The following is a 12,678-nucleotide window of genomic DNA, read 5'->3' on the forward strand; positions in this document are numbered from 1 at the left end:
ACAGGGACGCAGAGGGAAAAACGGAGAGATTCCCGCACAGAGGCTCGGCGCCGAGCAGCACTCACCAGCCCGAGAGGCTTGTCTGCTCACCCGCCGGGGCGGGCGGGGGCTGGGAGCTGAGGCGCGGGCTTCGGTCGGATCCCAGGGAGAGGACTGGGGTTGGCTGCGTGAACACAGCCTGAAGGGTTTAGCGCACCACAACTAGCCGGGAGGGTGCACGAGAAAAAGTCTGCAGCTGCCGAAGAGGCAGGAGACTTTTTCTTGCCTCTTTGTTTCGCGGCGTGCAAGGAGAGGGGATTCAGAGTGCCACTTAAACGAACTCCAGAGACGGGCGCGAGCCGCGGCTATCAGCGCGGACCCCAGAGACGGGCATGAGACGCTAAGGCTGCTGCTGCCGCCACCAAACAGCCTGTGTGCGAGCACAGGTCACTCTCCACACCGCCCCTCCCGGGAGCCTGTGCAGCCTGCCACAGCCAGCGTCCCGTGATCCGGGGACAACTTCCCCGGGAGAGCGCACGGCACGCCTCAGGCTGCTGTAACGTCACGCCGGCGTCTGCCGCCGCAGGCTCGCCCCGCCTCCTCCGTACCGCTCCCTCCCCCCGGCCTGAGTGAGCCAGAGCCCCCGAATCAGCTGCTCCTTTAACCCCGTTCTGTCTGGGCGGGGAACAGACGCCCTCAGGGGACCTACATGCAGAGGCGGGTCCAAATCCAAAGCTGAACCCCGGGAGCTGTACGAACAAAGAAGAGAAAGGGAAATCTCTCCCAGCAGCCTCAGAAACAGCGGATTAAAGCTCCACAAACAACTTGATGTGCCTGCATCTGTTGAATACCTGAATAGACAACGAATCATCCCAAATTTAGGAGATGGACTTTGGGAGCAGGATATATTAACTTTTCCCCTTTTCCTTTTTTTTGTGAGTGTAGATGTGTATGCTTCTGGGTGAGATTTTGTCTGTATAGCTTTGCTCTCACCGTTAGTCCTAGGGTTAGGTCCGTCCGTTTTTTTTTTTTTTTTTTTTTTTTTGGCTTAAAAAATTTTTTTTTCCCTAATAAATGTTTTCTTAATAATTTTTTCCTTATTTTCTATTTTTAAAAAAATTTTTAATAAGTTTTTTCATATTTTTTATTTTAAAAAAATTAAAAAATTTTTTTTCTTAATAAATTTTTTCTAAATAATTTTTTTCTTATTTTTAGTATAAAAAATTAATAAATCTATTTTTAAAAATTAAAAAAAAATTTTTTTTCTTAATAAATTTACTCTTAATAATTTTTTTTCTTATTTTTTATTATAATTGCTTTATTTTATTTTATTTTATCCTCTTTTTTTCTTTCTTTCCTTTTTTTCTCCCTTTTATTCTGAGCCGTGTGGATGAAAGGCTCTTGGTGCTCCAGCCAGGCATCAGGGCTGTGCCTCTGAGGTGGGAGAGCCAACTTCAGGACACTGGTCCACAAGAGACCTCCCAGCTCCACGTAATACCAAACGGCAAAAATCTCTCACAGATCTCCATCTCAACATCAAGACCCAGCTTCACTCAACGACCAGCAAGCTACAGTGCTGGACATCCTATGCCAAACAACTAGCAAGAGAGGAACACAGCCCCATCCATTAACAGAGAGGCTGCCTAAAATCATAATAAGGCCACAGACACCCCAAAACACACCACCAGACGTGGACGAACCCACCAGAAAGACAACATCCAGCCTCATCCACCAGAACACAGGCACTAGTTCCCTCCACCAGGAAACCTACACAACCCACTGAACCAACCTTAGCCACTGGGGACAGATACCAAAAACAACGGGAACTACGAACCTGCAGCCTGTGAAAAGGAGACCCCAAACACAGTAAGATAAGCAAAATGAGAAGACAGAAAAACACACAGCAGATGAAGGAGCAGGGTCAAAACACACCAGACCTAACAAATGAAGAGGAAATAGGTAGTCTACCTGAAAAAGAATTCAGAATAATGATAGTAAGGATGATCCAAAGTCTTGGAAATAGAATAGACAAAATGCAAGAAACATTTAACAAGGACGTAGAAGAACTAAAGAGGAACCAAGAAACGATGACAAGCACAATAAATGAAATTAAAAATACTCTAGATGGGATCAATAGCAGAATAACTGAGGCAGAAGAACGGATAAGTGACCTGGAAGATAAAATGGTGGAAATAACTACTGCAGACCAGAATAAAGAAAAAAGAATGAAAAGAACTGAGGACAGTCTCAGAGACCTCTGGGACAACATTAAACGCACCAACATTCGAATTATAGGGGTCCCAGAAGAAGAAGAGAAAAAGAAAGGGACTGAGAAAATATTTGAAGAGATTATAGTTGAAAACTTCCCTAATATGGGAAAGGAAATAGTTAATCAAGTCCTGGAAGCACAGAGAGTCCCATACAGGATAAATCCAAGGAGAAACACACCAAGACACATATTAATCAAACTATCAAAAATTAAATATAAAGAAAACATATTAAAAGCAGCAAGGGAAAAACAACAGATAACACACAAGGGCATCCCCATAAGGTTAACAGCTGATCTTTCAGCAGAAACGCTGCAAGCCAGAAGGGAGTGGCAGGATATACTTAAAGTGATGAAGGAGAAAAACCTACAACCAAGATTACTCTACCCAGCAAGGATCTCATTCAGATTTGATGGAGAAATTAAAACCTTTACAGACAAGCAAAAGCTGAGAGAGTTCAGCACCACCAAACCAGCTTTACAACAAATGCTAAAGGAACTTCTCTAGGCAAGAAACACAAGAGAAGGAAAACACCTACAATAACAAACCCAAAACATTTAAGAAAATGGGAATAGGAACATACATATCGATAATTACCTTAAATGTAAATGGATTAAATGCTCCCACCAAAAGACACAGACTGGCTGAATGGATACAAAAACAAGACCCATATATATGCTGTCTACAAGAGACCCACTTCAGACCTAGAGACACATACAGACTGAAAGTGAGGGGATGGAAAAAGATATTCCATGCAAATGGAAATCAAAAGAAAGCTGGAGTAGCAATTCTCATATCAGACAAAATAGACTTTAAAATAAAGACAATTACAAGAGACAAAGAAGGACACTATATAATGATCAAGGGATCGATCCAAGAGGAAGGTATAACAATTGTAAATATTTATGCACCCAACATAGGAGCACCTCAATACATAAGGCAAATACTAACAGCCATGAAAGGGGAAATCGACAGTAACACAATCATAGTAGGGGACTTTAACACCCCACTTTCACCAATGGACAGATCATCCAAAATGAAAATAAATAAGGAAACACAAGCTTTAAATGATACATTAAACAAGATGGACTTAATTGATATTTATAGGACATTCCACCCAAAAACAACAGAATACACATTTTTCTCAAGTGCTCATGGAACATTCTCCAGGATAGATCATATCTTGGGTCACAAATCAAGCCTTGGTAAATTTAAAAAAATTGAAATCGTATCAAGTATCTTTTCCGACCACAACGCTATGAGACTAGATATCAATTACAGGAAAAGATCTGTAAAAAATACAAACACATGGAGGCTACACAATACACTACTTAATAACGAAGTGATCACTGAAGAAATCAAAGGGGAAATCAAAAAATACCTAGAAACAAATGACAATGGAGACACGACGATCCAAAACCTATGGGATGCAGCAAAAGCAGTTCTAAGAGGGAAGTTTATAGCAATACAAGCCTACATCAAGAAACAGGAAACATCTCGAATAAACAACCTAACCTTGCACCTAAAGCAATTAGAGAAAGAAGAACAAAAAAACCCCAAAGCTAGCAGAAGGAAAGAAATCATAAAGATCAGATCAGAAATAAATGAAAAAGAAATGAAGGAAACAATAGCAAAAATCAATGAAACTAAAAGCTGGTTCTTTGAGAAGATAAACAAAATTGATAAACCATTAGCCAGACTCATCAAGAGAAAAAAGGAGAAGACTCAAATTAATAGAATTAGAAATGAAAAAGGAGAAGTAACCACTGACACTGCAGAAATACAAACGATCATAAGAGATTACTACAAGCAACTCTATGCTAATAAAATGGACAACCTGGAAGAAATGGACAGATTCTTAGAAATGCACAACCTGCCGAGACTGAACCAGGAAGAAATAGAAAATATGAACAGACCAATCACAAGCACTGAAATTGAAACTGTGATTAAAAATCTTCCAACACACAAAAGCCCAGGACCAGATGGCTTCACAGGCGAATTCTATCAAACATTTAGAGAAGAGCTAACACCTATCCTTCTCAAACTCTTCCAAAATATTGCAGAGGGAGGAACACTCCCCAACTCATTCTACGAGGCCACCATCACCCTGATACCAAAACCAGGCAAAGATGTCACAAAGAAAGAAAACTACAGGCCAATATCACTGATGAACATAGATGCAAAAATCCTCAACAAAATACTAGCAAACAGAATCCAACAGCACATTAAAAGGATCATACACCATGATCAAGTGGGGTTTATTCCAGGAATGCAAGGATTCTTCAATATACGCAAATCAATCAACGTGATACATCATATTAACAAATTGAAGGAGAAAAACCATATGATCATCTCAATAGATGCAGAGAAAGCTTTCGACAAAATTCAACACCCATTTATGATAAAAGTCCTGCAGAAAGTAGGCATAGAGGGAACTTTCCTCAACATAATAAAGGCCGTATATGACAAACCCACAGCCAACATTGTCCTCAATGGTGAAAAACTGAAACCATTTCCACTAAGATCAGGAACAAGACAAGGTTGCCCACTCTCACCACTATTATTCAACATAGTTTTGGAAGTGTTAGCCACAGCAATCAGAGAAGAAAAAGAAATAAAAGGAATCCAAATCGGAAAAGAAGAAGTAAAGCTGTCACTGTTTGCAGATGACATGATACTATACATAGAGAATCCAAAAGATGCTACCAGAAAACTACTAGAGCTAATCAATGAATTTGGTAAAGTAGCAGGATACAAAATTAATGCACAGAAATCTCTTGCATTCCTGTATACTAATGATGAAAAATCTGAAAGTGAAATTAAGAAAACACTCCCGTTTACCATTGCAACAAAAAGAATAAAATACCTAGGAATAAACCTACCTAAGGAGACAAAAGACCTGTATGCAGAAAATTATAGGACACTGATGAAAGAAATTAAAGATGATACAAATAGATGGAGAGATATACCATGTTCTTGGATTGGAAGAATCAACATTGTGAAAATGACTCTGCTACCCAAAGCAATCTACAGATTCAATGCAATCCCTATCAAACTACCACTGGCATTTTTCACAGAACTAGAACAAAAAATTTCACAATTTGTATGGAAACACAAAAGACCCCGAATAGCCAAAGCAATCTTGAGAATGAAAAATGGAGCTGGAGGAATCAGGCTCCCTGACTTCAGACTATATTACAAAGCTACAGTAATCAAGACAGTTTGGTACTGGCACAAAAACAGAAATATAGATCAATGGAACAGGATAGAAAGCCCAGAGATAAGCCCACGCACATATGGTCACCTTATCTTTGATAAAGGAGGCAAGCATATACAGTGGAGAAAAGACAGCCTCTTCAATAAGTGGTGCTGGGAAAATTGGACAGGTACATGTAAAAGTATGAAATTAGAACACTCCCTAACACCATACACAAAAATAAACTCAAAATGGATTAAAGACCTAAGTGTAAGGCCAGACACTATCAAACTCTTAGAGGAAAACATAGGCAGAACACTGTATGACATAAGTCACAGCAAGATCCTTTTTGACCCAGGTCCTAGAGAAATGGAAATAAAAACACAAATAAACAAATGGGACCTAATGAAACTTAAAAGCTTTTGCACAGCAAAGGAAACCATAAACAAGACCAAAAGACAACCCTCAGAATGGGAGAAAATATTTGCAAATGAAGCAACGGACAAAGGATTAATCTCCAAGATTTACAAGCAGCTCATGCAGCTCAATAACAAAAAAACAAACAACCCAATCCAAAAATGGGCAGAAGACCTAAATAGACATTTCTCCAAAGAAGAGATACAGATTGCCAACAGACACATGAAAGAATGCTCAACATCATTAATCATTAGAGAAATGCAAATCAAAACTACAATGAGGTATCATCTCACACCGGTCAGAATGCCCATCATCAAAAAATCTAGAAACAATAAATGCTGGAGAGGGTGTGGAGAAAAGGGAACACTCTTGCACTGTTGGTGGGAATGTAAATTGATACAGCCACTATGGAGAACAGTATGGAGGTTCCTTAAAAAACTAAAAATAGAACTACCATATGACCCAGCAATCCCAATACTGGGCATATACCCTGAGAAAACCATAATTCAGAAAGAGTCATGTACCAAAATATTCATTGCAGCTCTGTTTACAATAGCCAGGACATGGAAGCAACCTAGGTGTCCATCATCGGATGAATGGATAAAGAAGATGTGGCACATATATACAATGGAATATTACTCAGCCATAAAAAGAAATGAAATGGAGGTGTTTGTAATGAGGTGGATGGAGTTAGAGTCTGTCATACAGAGTGAAGTAAGTCAGAAAGAGAAAAACAAATACAGTATGCTAACACATATATATGGAATCTAAGGGAAAAAAAAAAAAAAAAGAGGTCATGAAGAACCTAGTGGCAAGATGGGAATAAAGACACAGACCTACTAGAGAATGGACTTGAGGATATGGGGAGGGGGAGGGGTGAGATGTGACAGGGTGAGAGAGTGTCATGGACATATATACACTACCAAATGTAAAATAGATAACTAGTGGGAAGCAGCCGCATAGCACAGGGAGATCAGCTCGGTGCTTTGTGACCACCTAGAGGGGTGGGATAGGGAGGGTGGGAGGGAGGGAGATGCAAGAGGGAAGAGATATGGCAACATATGTATATGTATAACTGATTCACTTTGTTGTAAAGCAGAAGCTAGCACACCATTGTAAAGCAATTATACTTCAATAAAGATGTTTAAAAAAAAAAAAAAAAAAAAAACACTTAAAACTAAATGATAACAAAACGTTACATATAAATACTTGTGAAGTGCAACAAAAGTGACACTTCAGAGGAAATGTTAAACACTTATCTCTAACAACAAAGAAAGGTTAAAAATTCATTAGCTAACAAAAGATACAGGAAAAATAACCGCAAGATATACTCCCCAAAAGTGGAAGAGAATTCTTAAGAACAGAAATTAATGATATCAGAACAAAATCTGAGAGAGAAAATTAACAAAGTCAGTATGCTCAAAATCACTAATCTTCAAGAAAATTCAAATTAGACCCACAATTAAATTCTGCTTCACTTCAAACAGAACGGCTAAATTTTTTTTAAAAACTGACAGTACCAGGTTTTGTGAGGTGTAGAACAATGGAACTCTCATACGTTGCTGATAGGAGTGAAAATAAGCCATAACCACTTTGGAAATCTATTTCCACCTTAGAAAGTTAATCACATACCTATCCTTTGACCCAGAAATTTCATTCCAAAAGAAATGAAAACAATGTTACAAAAAGACATGTACAAGAATGTTTATAGGAATATTATTCCTAATAGTCTCAAACTGGAAACACCTCAAACATCCATCAGTAAGAGAATGGATAAACAAATTTGTGATATGTTTGTGATAGGATTCTTCCCACTAGTAAAAAAAAAAAAAAAAAAAATTACTCTACATGCAACAAAAATACATTGAGTGAAAAATATTACACTGAATGAAAGAAGCCAAACACAAAAGTGTACATACTGCATGATTCCATATACACGAAGTTCAACAACTATTACATGGTGATGATCCACAAGAGGATGGGAAGGAGTGCTGGAGTAGGGACTGAATAGAAATGTTTCATATTGGGGGTAACATGGGTGTATATATGTATCAAAACTCAGCATAGCAGATTCCATTTTTCAGAATGGTACCACAATACCTCCCATACTGTGTATTGTTCTGCAATGTGGCCTTGCCACTATCCCACAAGAGGTGGAATCTAACTCACTCTCCCCATGATTCTGGGCTTAACTTAGCAACTTGTTTGACTGACAGAGTATGGCAGAAATAATACTCTGGGACATAGGAAGCTAGACCATAAAAAAAAAAGCCTTGCAGTTTCCTCCTAGGTCTCTTGAGTTGTTCTCTCAGAGTCCAGCCACCATGCTCAGAGACCAACATCACATGGAAAGCCATGTGTGAGCACCCCGCCAGGCTTCCTGGTGACAGCAAGCAGCAACTGCCAGGCATGAAAGTGAGCCATTTTGGATGTCCAACCCAGTCAAGGCTTCAGAAGACTAGAGCTTCAGCTGACATCTAATTGAAATCACAAGTTGAGATCCCAAGTATGAATTACCCAGCTGTGAACAATCAACTCCAGAACCATGAGAGTTGATAAAAAATTATTTAAGCCACTAAGTTTTAGTGATTGCTACCAGCAACAGATACCCAGAATACGCACTGAATCGTACAATGAACATTTGTGCATTTCACTACATGCGAATTTTACCTCAATAAAAATAAGATTATAAGAGAACATATATTAGAATTAGGTTTAGTGACATATAACAGAAGTAAAAATGACAATACCTCAGACAAGATAGAGGTGTATTTCTCTCTGATGTTAAAAAAAAAAAATTAAGTCTAAAGCTAGACAATTTAGGGTCTATGCACCAGCTTCACAGTCATAAGAAACCAAGGCTCCATGTAAATCGTCCTTTCATGGTTATTGTCTAGCCTCACCTGGCTTCAGGTTGTTCCCCGGCTCATGTAGCATCAAATCACTGGGGAGGCACTATTGGTCACTATATTCCTTTCTTCAAGCGAGCTCTGTTAATTCAGTCTCCTTTTCATCCCTTCTTGCATTCTCCTAAATCAGGATGCCATTACCTTCGTTCTAGATTAATACAGTGACTTCTTATCTTCCAGTCTCCTTCTGATCTCTCTTCCTCTAGGCTCATCTTTTACATGACTGCCAGAGTAACTATTCCAAACATAAATTTCCTGATCATTTCACTCTTCTTCCATCCCCACTGTTGTCAAACCCAAGTTCGTGTGCCCTATGCACAGTGAGGCCAAACAAACCAAAACGCTCACTTTGGAGCAGAGAAAGGTTTACTGCAGGTCCGAGCAAGGAGAACGAGCAGCTCATGCTCAAAAAGCCCAAACTCCCCTAATTAGTAACTGTTTGAATCTACGCTTTAGAACTCAGGGAAGGTCTGGGAGGCTGAAAACCTTTTTCCTACAAACAAGAAACAGGACATGGGAAGGGTTTTGTACCCAGGAGTGTCCCACAGGGTCCTGCTTGGTTTCAGCATGATGGAAAAAAGTGAGGAACTATAAACCATGTCCCTTTTGCAAATAGTTAAAAAAAACTAAAGATGTTTAGTTTGTAAAAGAGAAGTTTGGGTGATGGGGTATCACCGATACCTCTTAAGTAAGAAATCTTTTTTTTAAGAACTCCTCTCCCATTTGATTTGTACTTCTCTATTCTGAGAAGATAGATAATTTTTTTCCCTTTCTTTCTTGCCTGAATTTCTCCAAGGCAGAAAGGTGAAACTGCCTGAAGTCACTGGCTTTTTCCTGACTTAAAAACACAAAAATAAAAAATTAACTTTATTGTAGAGATGACACCGGGTGCCCTGTAGGGAGGAAAAAAGCTCCTAGGATTGTGGAGATGTCACTGAGACCCACACTTGTACCGAGGCTAACCTACTTTCTTGCTTTTTTCCACACCACAATTGGTTCATCAATGCTCACAGCTGTGCTTACTTAACAGAAACTAAAGCAGACGCCTGCATAAACCACAGAACTAGCCTGAGCCAGAAAAGCCCAAGACAGCGACAATCAACTGACCTGAATGGGTTCCAGCCTGACCAGGAGGGCAGCGCCTGCACAGATGAGACCCGAAGTGTGGGAGAGTCGCCTTTGCCTCATTATCATGCTAAGACCTCCGCCCAAAGGGGCACTTGCACTGCTATGCACGATTAGCGCCGTGTGCACAGGAGCCCAAAGGCCTGCGCATGCTCCGGCTGTTTCTAAAAAATCACCGCCCCTTTCCGTGAGTTCTGATGGCGCACCCACCTGTGACCTCTTAAAAGCTTCCTGCTTTCCTCCCTTGGAGGAGAAGAGGTCTTTAGAGCATGATCTCTCCTTTCCCCATTCCTTGATCAATGAATAAAGTTTCCGCTCTGCTTTGCCAAACCTGGTCTCCTTCAGTTGGCATGAATGGCACCAGGCAAGGAAAGGTCCTGGTTGGGGCCCACCTGATCTGAGAGGGTCAATAACAGAGAGAGAGATTTTCCTGAGACTTGAATGGAGATAACAGAGGTCATTCAGAGCCAACTCCTCTGTTGTAGCAGCACCCCCAGGAGGTGACAGTGTCACAGAAGAAATGTCTGGGCACTGAATATTGAGAGATTGGACCCCATAGCATAGCAGAGGCATAAAATCTTCCCCTGGCCTAGTTGTGGTCCCAAAGAGGAATGCCAAAACAAAGGGGACCATATGGATGCGACATTTGGCCCAACGTCCCCTGGTGCCCCTCCAGTGCTTTGTTGATACATAAGCACCCAGGACTTTTGTATAACCCCAGGGCAGAGGCAGGCTTAGTAAAAAGTAAGACTGAAAGCAGAACAGAGGCTTGGAGGGTACATAGTCAATTTAAAGAAACTATAGAAATATTTCTTGCACCATAAGTCCAACTATGATTCATAAGTACTTCATGACTTTTCATCTTTGTACTAGTAAATAAAGTAATTGACATTTTTCCAGAAATAAATATAAATATAATCCATAATTAATGTGAAATAGCAATATTCAAAACACTGAAAACTGAAGTGGTTAAATTATTCATGTATGACTAAGAAAGCCCTGGACAATGAGGAAAGTGAACTGAAAGGTACCATTAAAGTTTAAACATGAACTATTTCCATTCATTTCTCATGAGTCACTTATTTACTCATTTATTCAGGAAAATTGCAATGAGCTGATACTTAAATGATAGTCTTGTTCTGACTTGGTTAAATATCTTAAATCTCGTTTACTTACTGAAAGGATTTCGATCTAAAATGGAACCAGAGACTCTCACACATGTGCCCTCAGAAAAATAAAACTATTGATTTCCCATAAATGCCCAACTTACAGAAAACCAGAACTTATCTCCTGACCAAAGAATATCCACCAAGAATCTTTCCCCATCCTTAAGCCAATGAATTTACTGATCAGATTCTGGTGGAATTTCCCACTCTTTGGACTCTCTCCGCAAAAAATACAGCCTACCGCAAATCCTCAGTGGACTCATCTGTAGCTTGCTATAGTTTGTATTTCCCGAATTAAAATTCCTCTGCTATTCCCGAATAAACTCAATGTCTGGTAATTCCAGTTTGCCTCAATGTACCTCTTTATTTAGGTTGATTACCCACCATAGGAAGCCATTTGGCTTTTATGCAAACTACTCATGTGATGAATGGTTTGTGAAAGAACTGCAAAAATGGATATAACTGTCCATGAATTCTTTTTTTGGATTTCCGTTGTATGCCAGTGCTTTATATTTGCAACACTCAACATACAATATAAAATTTAAAAAACTATATCACAGACACACATGCACTTACATATAAACGAGAAATAAAAGAATGTTTTTGACCATTTTCAGCACTACCAAATAGTACCCACTTTGTTCATTTTAAGTGGTTGTCATTTAGGAAATTCAATTTGGTTCAGTTTTCACAAAAATAAAGTTCTAATGATGTTTGAGGTCCATGTATTTGAGAGATACAAAGACAATTAAAATACGGTCCCTTACTTTAAGAAATTATAATCTAGAGAAAAAGGACTGGTCTGTAAATCAACATTATCACAGGTGAAGATACTGAATTCCATTACAGGACTCCAGGTGATTTCAGAGGGCAAAAAATGCCCATGAAAATTATGTGATCAACATGACATTCTATAAATATATGACAGGATCTAGAGAATAGTCAAATTTAAGTATGGATAAGATATGTTTTATACCTATCTGGCATAGACCCAGAATTTTTTTTTTAAGTTTTTAACATTAATCCCTAGTGTATTTTCTTAAGCTCCAGTTGAAACAAGGTTGGAAAGGTACACTTTAAAAAAATAATTTCTGAGGACTAGACAATATTAAAATTACAGTAAGCCTTTGGATAGGTAACATGCACTAGGAAATACAAGACGTAGACTATGTAACCTGAAGGAAGGAACAATGGTTAATTGACCAAAGACAACCAAAAAGGTAGAATCCATTCAGATACATTGTTCAGAAGGTAAAAAATGGAATCCTACCATCACCTTACCCCCTCCCAGAATTTTTTCCTAATAGATAACTTGTGCCCTTTCTCAAGATGAATTGCCTTTTTAAAAATTCTTTTATTTCATATCCTCAAGGATCCTCCCCCGCCCCACCCCCACTTCCCCAAACTTTTGAAATTTTTTGAAATCCAAAAGAGTCTGCGGGGAGGGCTGCCATTTCACCAAGAATATAAGGACTTGAAAATCGTCCAGCGCAGAAAGTGGGATTCTGAGTTAAGGGTCCCCGGAGGAAAAGCAAGCCCGAGTCCGGAGGAAAAGCAAGCCCGAGTCCGGAGGAAAAGCAAGCCCGATTCCAGAGGAAATTAAAAGAATTTCCCAGCCG

The 12,678-nt window shown here is 39.5% G+C and overlaps 1 protein-coding gene across 1 annotated transcript in view; it reads right to left on the reverse strand.

Annotated features, from left to right (window-relative positions):
- TMEM232 (transmembrane protein 232) overlaps positions 1–9,989 on the reverse strand; it is a 266,422-nt gene extending 256,433 nt beyond the window's left edge. Inside the window, 1 exon segment of the mRNA XM_061188046.1 lies at positions 9,876–9,989. The gene's annotated coding sequence lies outside the window, so the exon portion shown is untranslated.
- Positions 9,990–12,678: the final 2,689 nt, after the last annotated feature.

This window comes from Eubalaena glacialis, chromosome 4 (genome assembly GCF_028564815.1).
Source record: "Eubalaena glacialis isolate mEubGla1 chromosome 4, mEubGla1.1.hap2.+ XY, whole genome shotgun sequence".
In the NCBI taxonomy this organism is placed as follows: Eukaryota; Metazoa; Chordata; class Mammalia; order Artiodactyla; family Balaenidae; genus Eubalaena; species Eubalaena glacialis.